We start from the raw sequence: 14,998 nt of genomic DNA, 5'->3' as shown, positions 1-14,998 counted from the left end.
AAGATCCTGGCTTCATGGTGCTCACATTCTAATCATCAGAGGAAGAGCACAGAAAGAGCAACCTCACTGAGGCTGGTTTCTGTGCAGAGTAAGGAGAGAACTCCAGGGAGCTGAGCATGGCTTGAGAGCAGTGGGGGCTGGGAGGCGCTCAAAGGGCAGCGCCAAGGCCTTGATGGCCTTGCAATTTGTGCTTAAAGAGTCACTTTGTGATGTATATTGGAGAAGGGGAAACAAGTACATCAAGAGGACTTTTTGCTGGACTTCAAAGAATCATCTTGTTTTGAGGTTACCCCTTAGCATTCCATCCCACCTGTTTCCACTGGGCATCAACACTTTCCCACTCACCTGGGCTTCATCTTGGATCATTTTTTTTTTAATTTATTTTTGGGACAGAGAGAGACAGAGCATGAACGGGGGAGGGGCAGAGAGAGAGGGAGACACAGAATCGGAAACAGGCTCCAGGCTCTGAGCCATCAGCCCAGAGCCTGACGCGGGGCTCGAACTCACGGACTGTGAGATCGTGACCTGAGCTGAAGTCGGATGCTTAACCGACTGAGCCACCCAGGTGCCCCTGGACGCTTATTAATATAAACAAAAAGTTTTTGAAAACTCTTCTATTCATGTACTGCCTAATTTCATATTTAAATCTATTTATTCAAATATCCATAGAGTAGGTTCTACATACCTGACATTATTCTAAGACTCTGAAGACACAACAGTCCATGTACTGACAATATTTCTGCCACTGCAAATAGTGCTAAAATTATTTTACAAAACAATTTTTCTCTTATGATAAAAGGACACATCCTATAATAAATGCTATAGGAACAAAAGATCTAATTTTTCCATTTCTCTTTTTAAAATTTGATTATATTTGACACACAGTGTTACATTGGTTTCAGGTGTACAACACAGAAACACCCCTCTACATGTTGTGCTGTGTTCACCACAAGCGTAGCTACCATCTGTCGCCATAGAATGCTACTATAATTCCATTGACTATATTCCCTATGCTGTGTCTTTTATTCTCATGGGTCATTCATTCTGTTACTAGAAGCATGTAACTAGCAATCCCCATTGTCCATCATCCCCACCCCTTTCCCTCTGGAAACAATCAGATTGTTCTCTGAATTGATAGGTTTGAATCTGCATTTTTTGCATGTTTATTCATTGTTTTTTTTGTTTTCAGAGATTACATATAGTAACATCATATGGTATTTGCTTTTCTCTATTAGACTTATTTCACATACCATAATACCCTCTAAGTCCATCCATGTTGCTGTAAATGTCAGCATCTAATTCTTTTTATGGCGGTGTAATATTCCTGTTTGTGTTTGTGCGTATGTGTGTGCATGCATATGTGTACATGCACCTGTGTGTGTATATACCAATTCTTTCCCTCTTGTTTGCTCTCAATCTTCATGGATTTCTGTAGTTATGTTTAGGTTTTTTTCTCTCTTTTTTTTGTGCATCTCTTATAAGTTTGGGGTTTTGCAGTTAACCGTGAGTATTATAAACACCATCCTGAATGGATAGCAGTCTATATTAAGTTGATGATCATTTAAGTTCAAACACGTTCTAAAAAAAACTTTTTTTTACTTTCTACTTTTTATGTATATGCTATCATATTTTACATCTTTTTATCCACAGTTTCTTACATCGAATTATGGTCATTTCTTTTCCAATTAGAAAACTCCCTTTAACATTTCTTATACGGCTAGTTTAGTGTTGACCAACTCTTTTACCTTTTGTTTTTCTGGGAAACTCTTTATCTCTCCTTCAGTTGTGAATGATAACCTTGAAGGGTTGAGTATTCTTGGTTACAGAGTTTCTCCTTTCAACACTTTGTATATATCATACAATTCCTTTCTGGCCTACAAAGTTTCTGCTGAAAAATCACTTAATAGACTTACAGGGTTTCCTTTGTATGTGACATTTGCTTCTCTCTGGTGCTTTAAAATTCTCTCTTATCTTTAATCTTTGACATTTCAATTAGTGTTTCCTGGAGTGGACCTCTATGGGTTCATCTCGTCCAGAATTCTCTATGCATTTAAACCTGGATGTCCATTTCTTTCGCTAGGTTGGAGAAGTTTTGAGGTATTATTTCTTCAAATAATATAAATAAATAAATAAATAAATAAATAGCAAAGTTTTCTGCCCCTTTCTTTTTGTCTTCCTCTTAGACCTTTATAATGCAAATGATCATTTTTTTTTATGTTGTCTAAGAGATCACTTAACCTATATTCACTTATTAAAATTCTTTATGCTTTTTGCTGTTTAGTTTGGGTGTTTTCCATTACCCTGTCTTCCAGACCACTGATGCATTCCTCTACATCTGCTAATCTACTGTGGATTCCCTCTTCATTTTCATGATTCACAAGAGAATATCCACAAAATGTTTTTTACGTTAAATAAATAAACATCATGGATTTTGTCATAGACTTTTTCATTGTGAGACAAATGAAGAACAAGGAGGAAAAATAACATGTGGAGAAGAAAGAGAGGGAGAAAATATATCCGGCAAAATACCACCACAAATACCCATCATTGTTTACATAATAATGCCTCCAAATGAATGTCACATTTTGATATAGCAATAGCTCTTTGTTTATTTTTCCTTTGTAAATGTAAACCCTGGCATTTTCAAACAGAATGGTGATTGATTATAGAAGAAATGATAACTGTCTTACTTAATTATAAAATATCAGGACATGTTCTGGCCCATCAATATTATAAAATGAACTACTATCCCTGAGGGTGGCACCATAGTAAATACAAAAAGGTTATAGTGCTTAAATTCCACCTTCTTGTTTCCCACTGTCACACATAATCCCCATGCTTCTCTTCCTAAGTGAAAGAAGAAAGTAAGTGAGACTTGGAGGGACAGACAAAGAAAATACTTAGGAAGGAAGTCATATGACAATTCCAAAATCAATAAGCAGGACTTATTTTAAAAATCAGACCTGTTTCAGGGTGCCTAGGTAGCTCAGTCGATTAAGCATCCGACTTCAGCTCAGGTCATGATCTTGCAATCAGTGAGTTCCAGCCCCGTGTCAGTTTCTGTGCCAACAGCTCAGATACTGGAGCCTGCTTTGGATTCTGTCTCCCTTTCTTTCTGTCCCTCCCCAGCTCACGCTCTGTTCTCTCTGTCTCTCAGAAATGAATAAACATTAAAAAAAAATTAAAAATCAGACTTATACTTACTAAACCCTATATATCTTTTTTTTTCCATTGAGAATATACTAAAGATTAGTTTTGCTTTGCATTTGAGAAGAAACCTTATATCTATAGGGCTTAGAAATCAATGAAGAATATAAAATAATTTAAATTGAATTTGAACACAATTCTTTCTTCACCTTATAAAACATTTGTAATGTTTTGTATACTACCCAGAGAATAACAATTTCTAATAGATGGTTCAAATATAGCACAGAAGATTTACCTAATGAATATTTTCTTAAAACACCTGAGACTAATTAAACCTTAAATTTTCTTTATAGTATCTAGTCTATAACTATAAACAAATAATACATTTATGAGTCCATCATTTGGTTTTTAAAACTTTATGGTACACAAATAATTGCCTCCAAGCTTCTGATGCAGTCAGTCTTGAAAGAAGGCCTATGAACTTGCATTTCCACAAACTCTCAGGTGATTCTGATTCTGATGGTTCCTCTGATCACATTTTGAGTAACAATGGACTAGGACAAAAAATCTACAAACCCTAAAGTGATTTTCTCATATTCGGCTCTGACTACAGTGAATTAATTAACCAGTAGAAAAGACGTGAATTGTTATACAAATTTACCTAGAGATTAAGTGAAAGGAAACTTCCCTTCTATCTACTGTAATCATGTACACATGGCTTTCACAGAGAAACATGAACCCTTAAAGGTTCAGAGGAAATAAATTAAATCCACAAATAGCCTCAGTTACCTGTGAGATTTGTGGTACTAAGCATCTATGGCCATTTGATTTGAAAATAAGAATTATTTTGTCATACAGCACTTAGTGGATTAGTGAGTTTTGCCAAATTTTGGATACACATTAAGATTTAAAATATTCCAAAGTCAGTAGAATAAAAGCACAGTTTAATAAATTGCAGCAAACATACTGAAATAAGTGAAGACTAATTTTATTATGACAGTTGCCACCACATTTTAGACAGATAAAATTTTTTAAATGATACCATTTTTGGCATTGAGTAGTTCTATTTCAGACGTATATTTGTTGGAATAAAGTAGATGGTGTTCCAAAGAAAGTTTTTTTTCCATTTCCATCATTTTACACTTGATTGACTCTTTTGCCTAACTTTTCCTTTTGTCTTATTTACAAATGCCTAGACTAGCACTGAGATTCTTACTGAATGGATCCATTTGTTTCCTGGCCATCTGCTTTACAACCTTCTATTGTGAATCACTGTGTTCTGTTTATCTCGGTTTCTATGGGGACAGATTTTCGGCATTATTGTCAGTTTTATAATAGGATCTCATATTTGACATGATTTAGAATAACACATGGAGGATGAGTGTATTTAAATAAGTTCTCAGGAAAAGCACATCATCTCTCAGGACTTCAGAATTTCAGTCTCTGACTCTTGAGTCTTATCTTGGATATCAGGTAATATATTCATGTACAATCAAATATGATGTCTTATTTTTATCTTTGCTAGAATCAGTTGAAAACCATTTATAAAATGTATATTACTGACTGATAATTTGTCGTAAAGAAACAATTGAAAGACATAATAACCTGATGTGAGGATCTAAATTTGAGTTCTGGATTTCAGTGCCTCTGAATTGACAGCAATGATTGTACAAAGAGAATGATGTGGAAAGTAGAAGAGATATGGTCCATCACCTCTGCTGGTGGGATTTTCTAAAAGCCTTTTTATTTCTTTGACTAAATATGTGACATTGACTTTGTTAATAATTACTTTTACCTTTAGCTTAAAGTTGGAGTTTAAATTTCATGAGAAAATGAATTCTTGAATAGTGTCAGCTCTCCTTTGGAAATGTGTGTATTTCAAAGGTTTAAATCATCTTTTTTTAAATATTACTTTATTCCCAGCATTAATTCATTGTCCATAACATTTTCATTTTTCTTTTCATCATTCAAAATAGTTTGTTTTTCTGCATCATTAACATGGCATAAAGGACTATTTAATTTAATAATTTCTTTTATTTAACTCATTTTCATTTTAATCATAATTTGGCTTAAAAAAGTTTATACTATTTATCATTGTGTTCCTTGAGAAATATTTTTTCAAAGACCCACCTCTGTCTATCTATCATCCTATCTATGTATTATCTATCATTCTGTGTATCTATTATCTATCTATCATCTATCTATGCAAGACTGCCTTCTGCAAATCTCTCTCAATCCTCTACTTTCAACAAAATGCCAGTAATAACACTAAAAGTTACACCCTATATTGTATCATATGACTGAATATTTGGTTTAACTAGTAGATGATAGAAAAACTTCACCAAGAAGATTTAATTTTTATAATTTGTTTAATGTAATGTAACAGTTCTGGTTTAAACCAATAAGGCCAAATAAGCAGTTAGGAACATGGAAAATGCCATCAGCCTTAGTTCTATTGCATAAGTTTAATATTTAGAGTTATTTAGCAGAAAAACAGTCTCTTCCATCACTAGACATAAGTTGTTACTATTTGTTCTACCTAAACTGGTGGCTTCAAAAAAAAAAGACAATACCTATTATTTATTTTATAGTTTGAAAATGTTTTTATTTATATGTCTTCACTTCAGAAATAAATAATCTCTTTCTTTTTCAACAGCAATAAAATTGTGCTCACTTGCATAGAGAGAATTACAAACCAATATCAAATAATCTGAGATAGCATTAATTTGGTTAAAGAAGAAAATTTGGAGAAGCATATCGTTTTTACAAATTCATTTTGTCAAAGTACCTACAGATGTTCTCCCTGAAACTTCTTTTCAAATTGATTTTTCTCTGCCAGGTATCATTCATGCTCTAATACCGGGGTCACATCATCTACACCATTCTCAAGCCAGGAACCTGGCTCATTTTCCTGCATTCTGGTATAAAATCAGTCCCTGTTGCTTGCCTTTTTTCCTTCTAAACATTTCTTTAAACACTGCCTTAACTCTCTTCCTGTTATTCTGTGGACCCTATAATCTCACAACAATCTAAGGAGCCAGTCTGTTTCCATCAGTGTCCCCCTTACATGCTGAGTGATGTCATTTCCAACATGCAATCCTCTCTCTCGTTTGTGTCTCTTGGCTGGCTCCCAGCACCTCTCCTTACTTATCCTATATAGCCTAGCACAATTTTCACTTTTGCTTTACTTTAATGCCCCCATCCTCTTGGTCTGTTCAAGATGTCCCTTTTGAGTGTTTCCATAGCCCTTACTATTTCCATATCATGGTGCTTATCTTTACTAATCAAGGTCCCCACCAGTCTCTAAGGTTCCCTGATGTCAGGCAATGTGTTTCAATTGTCTTTGCATTTCCAGTATTATAAATATAGGAATGAATGTGCTACTGATTTTCACATATGCTTTCACAGGACTCAGCCAAATATGAAGATCCTTGTCTTTGCCTTTATCATGGCTCTCATGGTTGCCATGATCGTAAGTATATCCGGGAATTTTGAAGAATATGTTTTTAGTAGTTATCCAAGGATTCTCCTTATTGTATTTTCACCTATATTTGCATTTTCCTGAACATGGCTTTAACAATTTTAAAGTTTTTATATAGGCATTTTCATTTAATCAATCTAAATATGTTCGTTAAGGATTTAGAATAAATCTTGGGTACACACACACTAAACTAACATGGACACTCAAATGTAATCAATTTAATGTAAAAATAAAAATTTTTAAAGAGCTTCATAAAGATGTGGGACTGAGAAGCTAATAAAAGACATTTAAATATTATAAGGTCTAGGCCAAACAAATTTCAGGAGCTCCTGCCTGTATAGTCATTTACTTGTGTGTCACCAGGTAAAACTGCCCTGTTAGAAGCTTTCTTCTTCTTCCACTTCTTCCTTTTCCTCTACCTCCTCCCTTTCCTCCTCCATCTTCTAACCTCCTCCTTCTCCTCCTTCCCCTTTTGCTCTTCAGCCCTCTCCTTTCCTCCTTGTCTTCTTACTCTACCTACACCCCTCCTGATTCCCCTGCTCCTTTTTCACTTCCTTCTCCTCCTCCTTTTCCTCCTAACGTCTTCAGTCCCCTTTCTCTTTTCCTCTTCGTCAGCCTCCTCCTTATGTCCTTCCCCTCATCCTCCCTCTCTTCTTCCTCTTCCTCCTCCTTCACATCCTCCTCATTGTCCTCCCTCTATCTTTTTTTTATTATTCTTTTCAAATTAATGGTCCCTTTTGCTTTGGTATTCTTTGTGTCTAGTTACAGAGAAATTCATCAAGAAATAATAATACTTTTCCAACTAATCCGACAAAGTCTAGTGGATGTTTCAAAAAGATTGTGTATGGTATCACAGTAAATTTATTTTTTGTAAAATGACAGAAGTTGGAAAAATAAAAACTCAAGAATAGAGAAAAACATAATACCAGACTCTATTATCACATAAAACATTTTCATATAAGTAGCTCTTAACCTACATGAAACATAGCTGTTACAAAAATTGTTTTAAACAAGTCTGAAGTGTAGCTTTTCAATTTCTCTACCATTCATACATGACTGGTATTTCTTCCTTTCACACACACACACAAAATTGGGCAAGTGTGAGTTGATATTAGAATGTAATAAATTAACTATAACAAAACCTACTCTTCATTCATTTTAAATATGTCATTAGACAACTACAACAACAACAAAAACTAGTTTAGTGTATCAGCAACTAAGACTTTGTCTTCATTATGTTTAATCATAATTATGGCAGCTTGGTGCATTTTTACACTCAATTTGGAGTTATAAAATGAAGGTGTTCATTATTATTTGTTTCTTTTTTCCCAGGGAGCTGATTCATCTGAAGAGGTAAGACACTTTCATTCACTGGTAAACTTGATAATTAAGCATGTATTAACATTTTAATTTGTTTTTTTAACAGGAACATAGATTGTATCCTGCATCGCTTGTGAGTATTCCCTTGATAATGTGGTATCGTACAGACATATTCTGTTCGTGAATATTTATTCTATGAGAAGAATCAATACTCATCTCTGAATCATCTCCATATAATTAATGATTAAAGTACACATTGATTTTACTTATTTATGATACGCTGGTAAAAGACCCCAAGTCTTGTGCAACTAGTAACAATTAAATGGAAACTTGTAAGGCCACCCCGAAGAAGCCAACTATTCTCTTGATACTTAAGTATCTCTGTCTGACAAATAATTGCATTGGCCAGAAAAATAGCTGAAATTCTAATTCTTTTAAGTACGATACATGCCTAACGGAGCATAGAGGCTGCTAATGACATGTATGAGGTGGTGTCTCCACCCTCTGAATCTTTTGGAGAGTGATAAAGTCATTAGGTTAAGTTAAATGACCATGTTAAGTAAGATAGAAAACCTCAGTACTTAACATTTTTCTTAGTAAAATGTACTATTGATATCCCTTATTATTTTGACATGTCATATCAGTGTGATAAGGTCTCAAAAATTCTTAGTAATATAATAAATAGATAAATTAGCACCAAATAAAAAGAATTAGAAAGAGAGATGAGGGACATTTGGATTAACAGAGTTAATATTAAAGAATATGGGACTACTAAGAGAGAGGAAGCTTATTATAAGTCAAAAGTCAAAGTAGCAGCTCCACCTGACCTGGATTAGTGACTTTCCTTCTCCCTGGAATATTCAAGGGGGTAGGAAGCTTGAAGTAGCAGCTTGAAGGTAATATTATAAAGAATATGGAAACCTTTTGTAAGTGGTTGGCTGTAATCAATGCCCCCACATGTATTATGAAATGGCAAAATTGTCAACAAACAGTAAAAAGTAAATGCTTTATCATTTTTATCTTCTTCTAAACATTTAAAAAAGGGAAGCCTAACCCAAGTTTAAAAAAAAAAACGATCATGTAGATGATATATAAGTTCCTACCAACATTAACAACCTAAGTTTTTCATGAAAATTATTGTGAAATAGGTTTACATGGTCATTGCCTCAATTCTCTGCAATTGTCCCTTTATTTTGTTTCTATCTAGAGATGGTATTTCAATCGGCCACGTCAATATCCTTGGATGATTCCAGGTCCTTATCCAGCTCCTTTCAATGCTGCTTGGTAATCCCAGGATATGATTCCAGAGGTAAATTGGGTCTAGTAACATTTTATATTCTTCAGAACTATCAATGGTGACATGAAAACAAGAAAAAACAAAAGCCAGGTATTAAACCAAAAGCAGCCCCAGTTGCTGGTGTGGCTCTCCTAAAATGTAGTTATTTACTAACATGTTTCCAAAAGAAATCTTCTGTCCTGGTATGGTTAAGGGCTGGGATGTGAGAATGGGAACACCATTATCTTCGTCCTGCTTATGATAATTACTGTTTCATGACCTTGAGCTATTCCTAATCTTTCCTAATCTTCATTTTCTCATGGACAAAACGGGCATTATGATGATATTGAGCCAATTCACTGAATTGGTGAAACTATTAAAACACATTACATAAATGACCTTGGTCAGAATTGTTGTAATTGCAGGTGGCAGCCTGCCCTGCTCCTAAATCTGTGCCTAATATTGTTTAAAACGTTTTCTTCTAAAATTTAATCTTTATAGCAGCTGTATCAATTGTCAGAAAGTTAGTGTCTGAGGCCACACCCCGACCTATGCAATCAGAACCTATATTTTTATAAGATTCATAACACAGTAAAGTTTGAAACTTTTCCTTGGGGATTCTGACAAGCAATAGGATAGGGACAACTGGTTGAATATAATGCCAACAAGAAGGAAAGGAGATATTACCAATTTGCTTTTAGAATGTCAATTTTATCTAACTCAACATTGAATGTTATGAATTCTATGAATGATTCAATATTTCACCATAAAATTAAGCAATATTTGGGGGGAAAAATAAGACTGCCCTACATTTCAGAGTAAAAATAGTTCCCAAGGATTTGAATTATAATTAAGTGCACATGGGGTTTTCATTCAAATTTAATTCCCTATTGCCATTAAAGATAGGGCAAAGAATCTGAACTTGACTCCCTAACCATTAGGTAATAGATGAATAATATTTGATCAAGGAAGGATATATTAAAATATCTTTTGGGAGATGGGTGCCTGGGTGGCTCAGTCGGTTAAGCCACTGACTCTTGATTTCAGTTCAAGTCATGATCTCACAGTTCGTGAGTTCAAGCCCCATGTCCAGCACTGCACTGACAGTACGAACACACTCTCTCCCTCTCTCTGCCCCTCCCCTGCTCATGCTCTGTCCATCTCTCTCAAAATAAATAAATAAACTTAAAAGAAATTTAAGTAATTAAATAAAATATTGTTTGGGAGAGATTAACATGGATGAAACGAGTAGGCTATAGTTATGCTGAAGGGTGGAGAGAGAGAAATAGGTCGGTGATAGAAAGAGTCTGCATGAAATATGAGAAAGAGACCCTTAGTAAAGGCAATCAACAGATTTGATGATGAGTTGAATGAAAGACTAAATCAAGGAAGGATTAAAAAAAATGGATGAAGTTGTCAACATTGCATTAGCAAGTAAAAGTGCTCAGCAATATTCCTTTCAGAAAGACAGTGTTCCGCTGTTTCCCATCTGTTTCTTGGCTTTAGTTGTTGTTGTTGGTGGTGGTGGTGGTGGTGGTGGTGTTTTCCCTCAGGGAATTTTGCCGTGTGCCTATGTTTTGCTTGGTCTAAGTAGGGAATGTTAAAAATACTCTGGCTATGTTAAGTGTGAAATCATAGTATTCAGATTGAAAAGTGACTAGGGAACAAAAAAGATAAAAATTCATTAAATCAATTTTTCAATAATGATTCAGTATTCCTTAACCCCCTAAAGTACCAAGAAATCTAATTACTTAGTATGTAATTAGTTTGCATAGTAAATTTGAAGATATGGAAATCAAGGAGTTCTTTAAAAGATTGAAAGAAACAATTGGAAATATATACAAATCCTTTTGTCATTATTTGAGAAAATAAGGTTTGAAATGAAATTCATGTTCATTCAGGCATGGGCTATTAATTGACCAGATCACGAGCAACAGTGAGACAGCCATTAGAGATATAAATACCATTAGCCAGAATCTCTGCACTCCACAGCTCATTATCTAGTTTTAAAGATGGATGTAAAAACACACACAGAAAATCATTTCAGAAAGAAGTATTTAGGCCTATTTTACCAGCAGGTCTATAGCAGCTGGAGAGAGAGGAATCTAGATAGACAATGAAGAAGGCCATTGAGAAACTACCAAAATAATTCAGGATGAGATATAAAAGCTTGACGAAAATTTAAAAAAAAAAACTAATAGAGATGGTAGCAATTTACTCTAAAGCAGAGTCCGATTATATAAGTATTTGAGAACAATTCTAGTCAGCTTTCCTCTGTGGATGATTTTGACCAAGGCCCAGTTTTTGGTAAGGGATCTGTGTCATGTCAAATCAAAGCAAACCCAGACTTAGTTAAGGAAAGACTTTATTCGGAACGGAACCCATTGCCTAAATGGGGAGAATGCTTAAATCTCAGAAATCTGCCAAGTGTCTCAAAATCCAACAGAAAAACCTTTTCTTTCACTGCCTAAAGAGAAGTAAGCAAAGATCAGCAGAAACTTTTGAGGGGAGCTTGGGCAAGCAGAGGAAACCAGTAGGACCTGAGAGAAAGTGTGCACTGTGGTTAGCTGATTCTCAGGGTAAGTTGATAAGGGGGCACCTCCATCCTTACTGCTTCTTCAGACTTGGGCTAAACAGAGCTCAGAGCCTATAGGAAGGAGAGAAGCCTCTTAAGCCTCTAATCCAGACCAAGCAAAGGGTAACAAATGGGCAACTGTGAACACCTGGTCAGTCACAGAGGAATATATTTAGATACAAGTCAAAAAACAAGAAAGCATAAGGGTATTAGCAATGACTTGATCTGTAGTTCAAATTTAATAAAAAGAATGTTTTCTCTTTATCCACAGGCTTGGTGGAAAGTCCTATTTGCTGTCTTTCATGATGATTCTTCCTATTCAAACGTCCTTTACCCACCTAGCAAAATTTTGTAGCCCGGGTATAATGAATACACCCAAAGTACTTTTAAAATCATGTGAAAAGTAATTAAAACACTCAGTTTTACTTTTATTATGGTATGTAGTATATCAGAATTTAAAAATAACTGGACCCATCTGAGGAAGTCTCAAAGCATAAGAGAGATTCAGGTGCTAGGAAACCCAAAGAAAGTACAAATATCTCTTATTATTATACTTTCATATTATCATTATTATTTGGATTGTATCATCATCATAGTGCTTTTGGAAGCCTGATATTCTAGTCCTGATGACTTTCTGATCCATTATCTCCATTCTTTCCCAGATCACTACTTCCAATACCTCAAACCAAAATCATAAAACTTCAAAAACTAAAACTTCTACTTTAGTTATTAGAAATCAAAGCCAGCTCCTACTGTAGCTAAAACTATAGCTATTTCAGACATGCCGTGATATTACAAAATAAATATTTTCTATATAATTGCGTCTTTTCTATATAATGTTTTCATTAAAAGAAAAAAATTCCCCCCCCAAAAACTGGACCCATCAATAAATTCTAACTTTTCAAAACAAAAGAGAATTCCAATCAAATAGTATTACATGAACAATCCACACCTGAGATCAATGATCAATATTTTTAAAACAATAGTCATGGAAGTCTCCTATTTGAAATTTCCTTTTTTCCCTCTGTTTTAATTAAATTATAAAATTTAAAAAGAAAATTATCATTAATAATAAATTGATTTATCAAGCAATTACTGGTTCTCTCATTGTATTTGTTTCCAGGGGTGCATAAGAGAATATCAAAACTGGTGGCTAAAAGCAACAGAAATTTATGTTCTCATATTCTATCGGTAGAGCCTTGCTCTTTCTGACATCTCTAGGGCACAATCTTTCTTCACCTCTACCTAGTTTCTAGCAATTTATTGGCAATCTTGGAATTCTTGGATTTGTAAATGCTTTATTTCAATCTCTGCCTCTCTTGCCTCAAAGCAATCTTCTCCCTGTGAGTCTCTCTCTTCTTAGGAATACACCAGTCAAATGGATTAAGTGCCCACTCTACTCCAATACGAACTCATCACAATTGCATCCGCAGTGGCCCATTTCCAGATAAGGTCACATTCTGAGTTACTGGGGATAGTGGCTTCAGTGTATCTTCTGTGGGAGGGACACAACTGAACCCATTCCACCCATCTTTATTTTGATTCCCAATATAATTTTTCTGCAACCATTATAGGCCCAAAATCATAATAGTCTTTACTGTACCAAAATTTCTAAAGAAAAGACACACAGTGCTATTTCATAACCTTCTGGGACAATGATTATGAAATAAAGTAGTTTATGACATAGCAATTCTTAACATACCTGGGTGGTTATTTAAGGGGCATGAAAATCATCTAAGCAATTTCATTTTTTCCTTGAAATCTTCTGTACTAGAAGACATTCCAATTCATCCAATTTTCATGAAACCTCTAGAATACTAATCAAAATCTTGCCTTTAATTTTAATCATACACATAAGGAAAACTAATGCACATTTAGCAAGTGGCTTAGAAGAAAATCTCAGCTGTGCTTTTTTTAGCTATACTTTACTGGTTGTAAATATTGACAGCTTAAAGTTTACAAATTACACTGAATGACAATTTTTATGAGATAGAACGTTTTATTCACCAAAATTCATGCAGACAGGGCTTCTCTTCCGGAGAAAAGCAGCCCAAACTAAAGGCCAACCCCACAGGGTTGCACACAGCAGAGAGAAATGTGAAGGGCCAAAGACATTTGAAAGGAACAAAAGGAGGGTGCTGAGACTCAGAGGCTGAGGAATGAAGGGAAGATGAAGGGAAGCTGGTAGAATGTTGAGTTGAGTGTGTTGTGTGTTCTGTCCTGATCCAGCCCTACAAGACCTGAAACTTAAACTCCAAATAGAACTTTTTGTTGTTTCTCTTCCTGAGTTTTAGTTAATTTCACCTGTCCTTGTATAGACTTTAGCCTAAGAGAAATGAGTGATTTTTTTTCTCCTCTGCTGTTTCATCTTTTACATATACCAATATATATCAGGTCTGTCACTGATCACATCTCTTTGATCTGTTTCCCAATGACTATATACATGCTCCTTTCTGATGTTCAGTCCCTGCCTCATGGGGTTCCTTCACATTTATTTCTACTAATCAAACGTCAGCCGAAGATTCAGATCTCCAGTATTCTTTCTCTGGGAAGTTTTCTCCTGCTTTTAGAATGTTCTCCTTCTCAGTGTTTGGCTACGTTAATTGCAGACCCATGCCTACACTAATCTCAACTATTTCTCCTCAAGTCAGGGGAATTGTGGATTCCTTATAGGCACCACCTTGCTGTGTACAGTTGGTAAATTTTCTCTAGCCAACAGGCTGGGGCAATCACGGGATTTATCTTGCCTTTATTCTCTTCTCTGGAGGATACATTCTAAATTCCTAATGTACAATATATTAAAATTGAGATATCATATATTGTTTTCTCTCTTAAGTTACTTAAGGCATGAGGGTGAATGTAGTCTCTGAAATGCAGTCATCACCAGAAGCTGTTTTCTGGATTAAAAGCCTTTTGAGGTCCTTACAGTGTCCTAAAAATCCTGTATTATCTGGCCCTTTTTGCTTTTTTGACCTTGATTCACCAAATATCCTCAATTCCCACCACACTGGTTCTATTTGCTGTATTTTAAGTGTTCCAGGTATGCTCCCCTCTCTGGCCAGTCCCATGGCCTGGATTGGAGTGCTCCCTTCTCTCTATCTTTATACTCTACTTTTTATTTCCTTGAAGTTTTACTCTTCTGCTCAAGAAGGCACTTCATGGCCACACTACCTAATACTGGAAATACATTCCTACCAAA

The 14,998-nt window shown here is 35.1% G+C and overlaps 1 long non-coding RNA gene across 2 annotated transcripts; it reads left to right on the top strand.

Moving 5' to 3' along the window:
* The first annotated feature begins 4,494 nt into the window (after nt 1-4,494).
* Nucleotides 4,495-12,230, top strand: LOC122468273. Of its 2 annotated transcripts, none has more exons than XR_006293185.1 (6): nt 4,495-4,620; nt 6,556-6,619; nt 7,961-7,981; nt 8,055-8,081; nt 9,156-9,257; nt 12,071-12,230. It is a non-coding gene; the product is annotated as an uncharacterized LOC122468273 (long non-coding RNA). The 2 variants fall into 2 exon arrangements; XR_006293189.1 differs by lacking the exon at nt 4,495-4,620 and adding an exon at nt 5,798-5,986.
* Nucleotides 12,231-14,998: the final 2,768 nt, after the last annotated feature.

This window comes from Prionailurus bengalensis, chromosome B1, assembly GCF_016509475.1.
Source record: "Prionailurus bengalensis isolate Pbe53 chromosome B1, Fcat_Pben_1.1_paternal_pri, whole genome shotgun sequence".
NCBI classification, from domain to species: Eukaryota; Metazoa; Chordata; class Mammalia; order Carnivora; family Felidae; genus Prionailurus; species Prionailurus bengalensis.
Note: the sequence above shows the minus strand (reverse complement) of the source record. Positions and strands in the feature narration are given on the sequence as shown.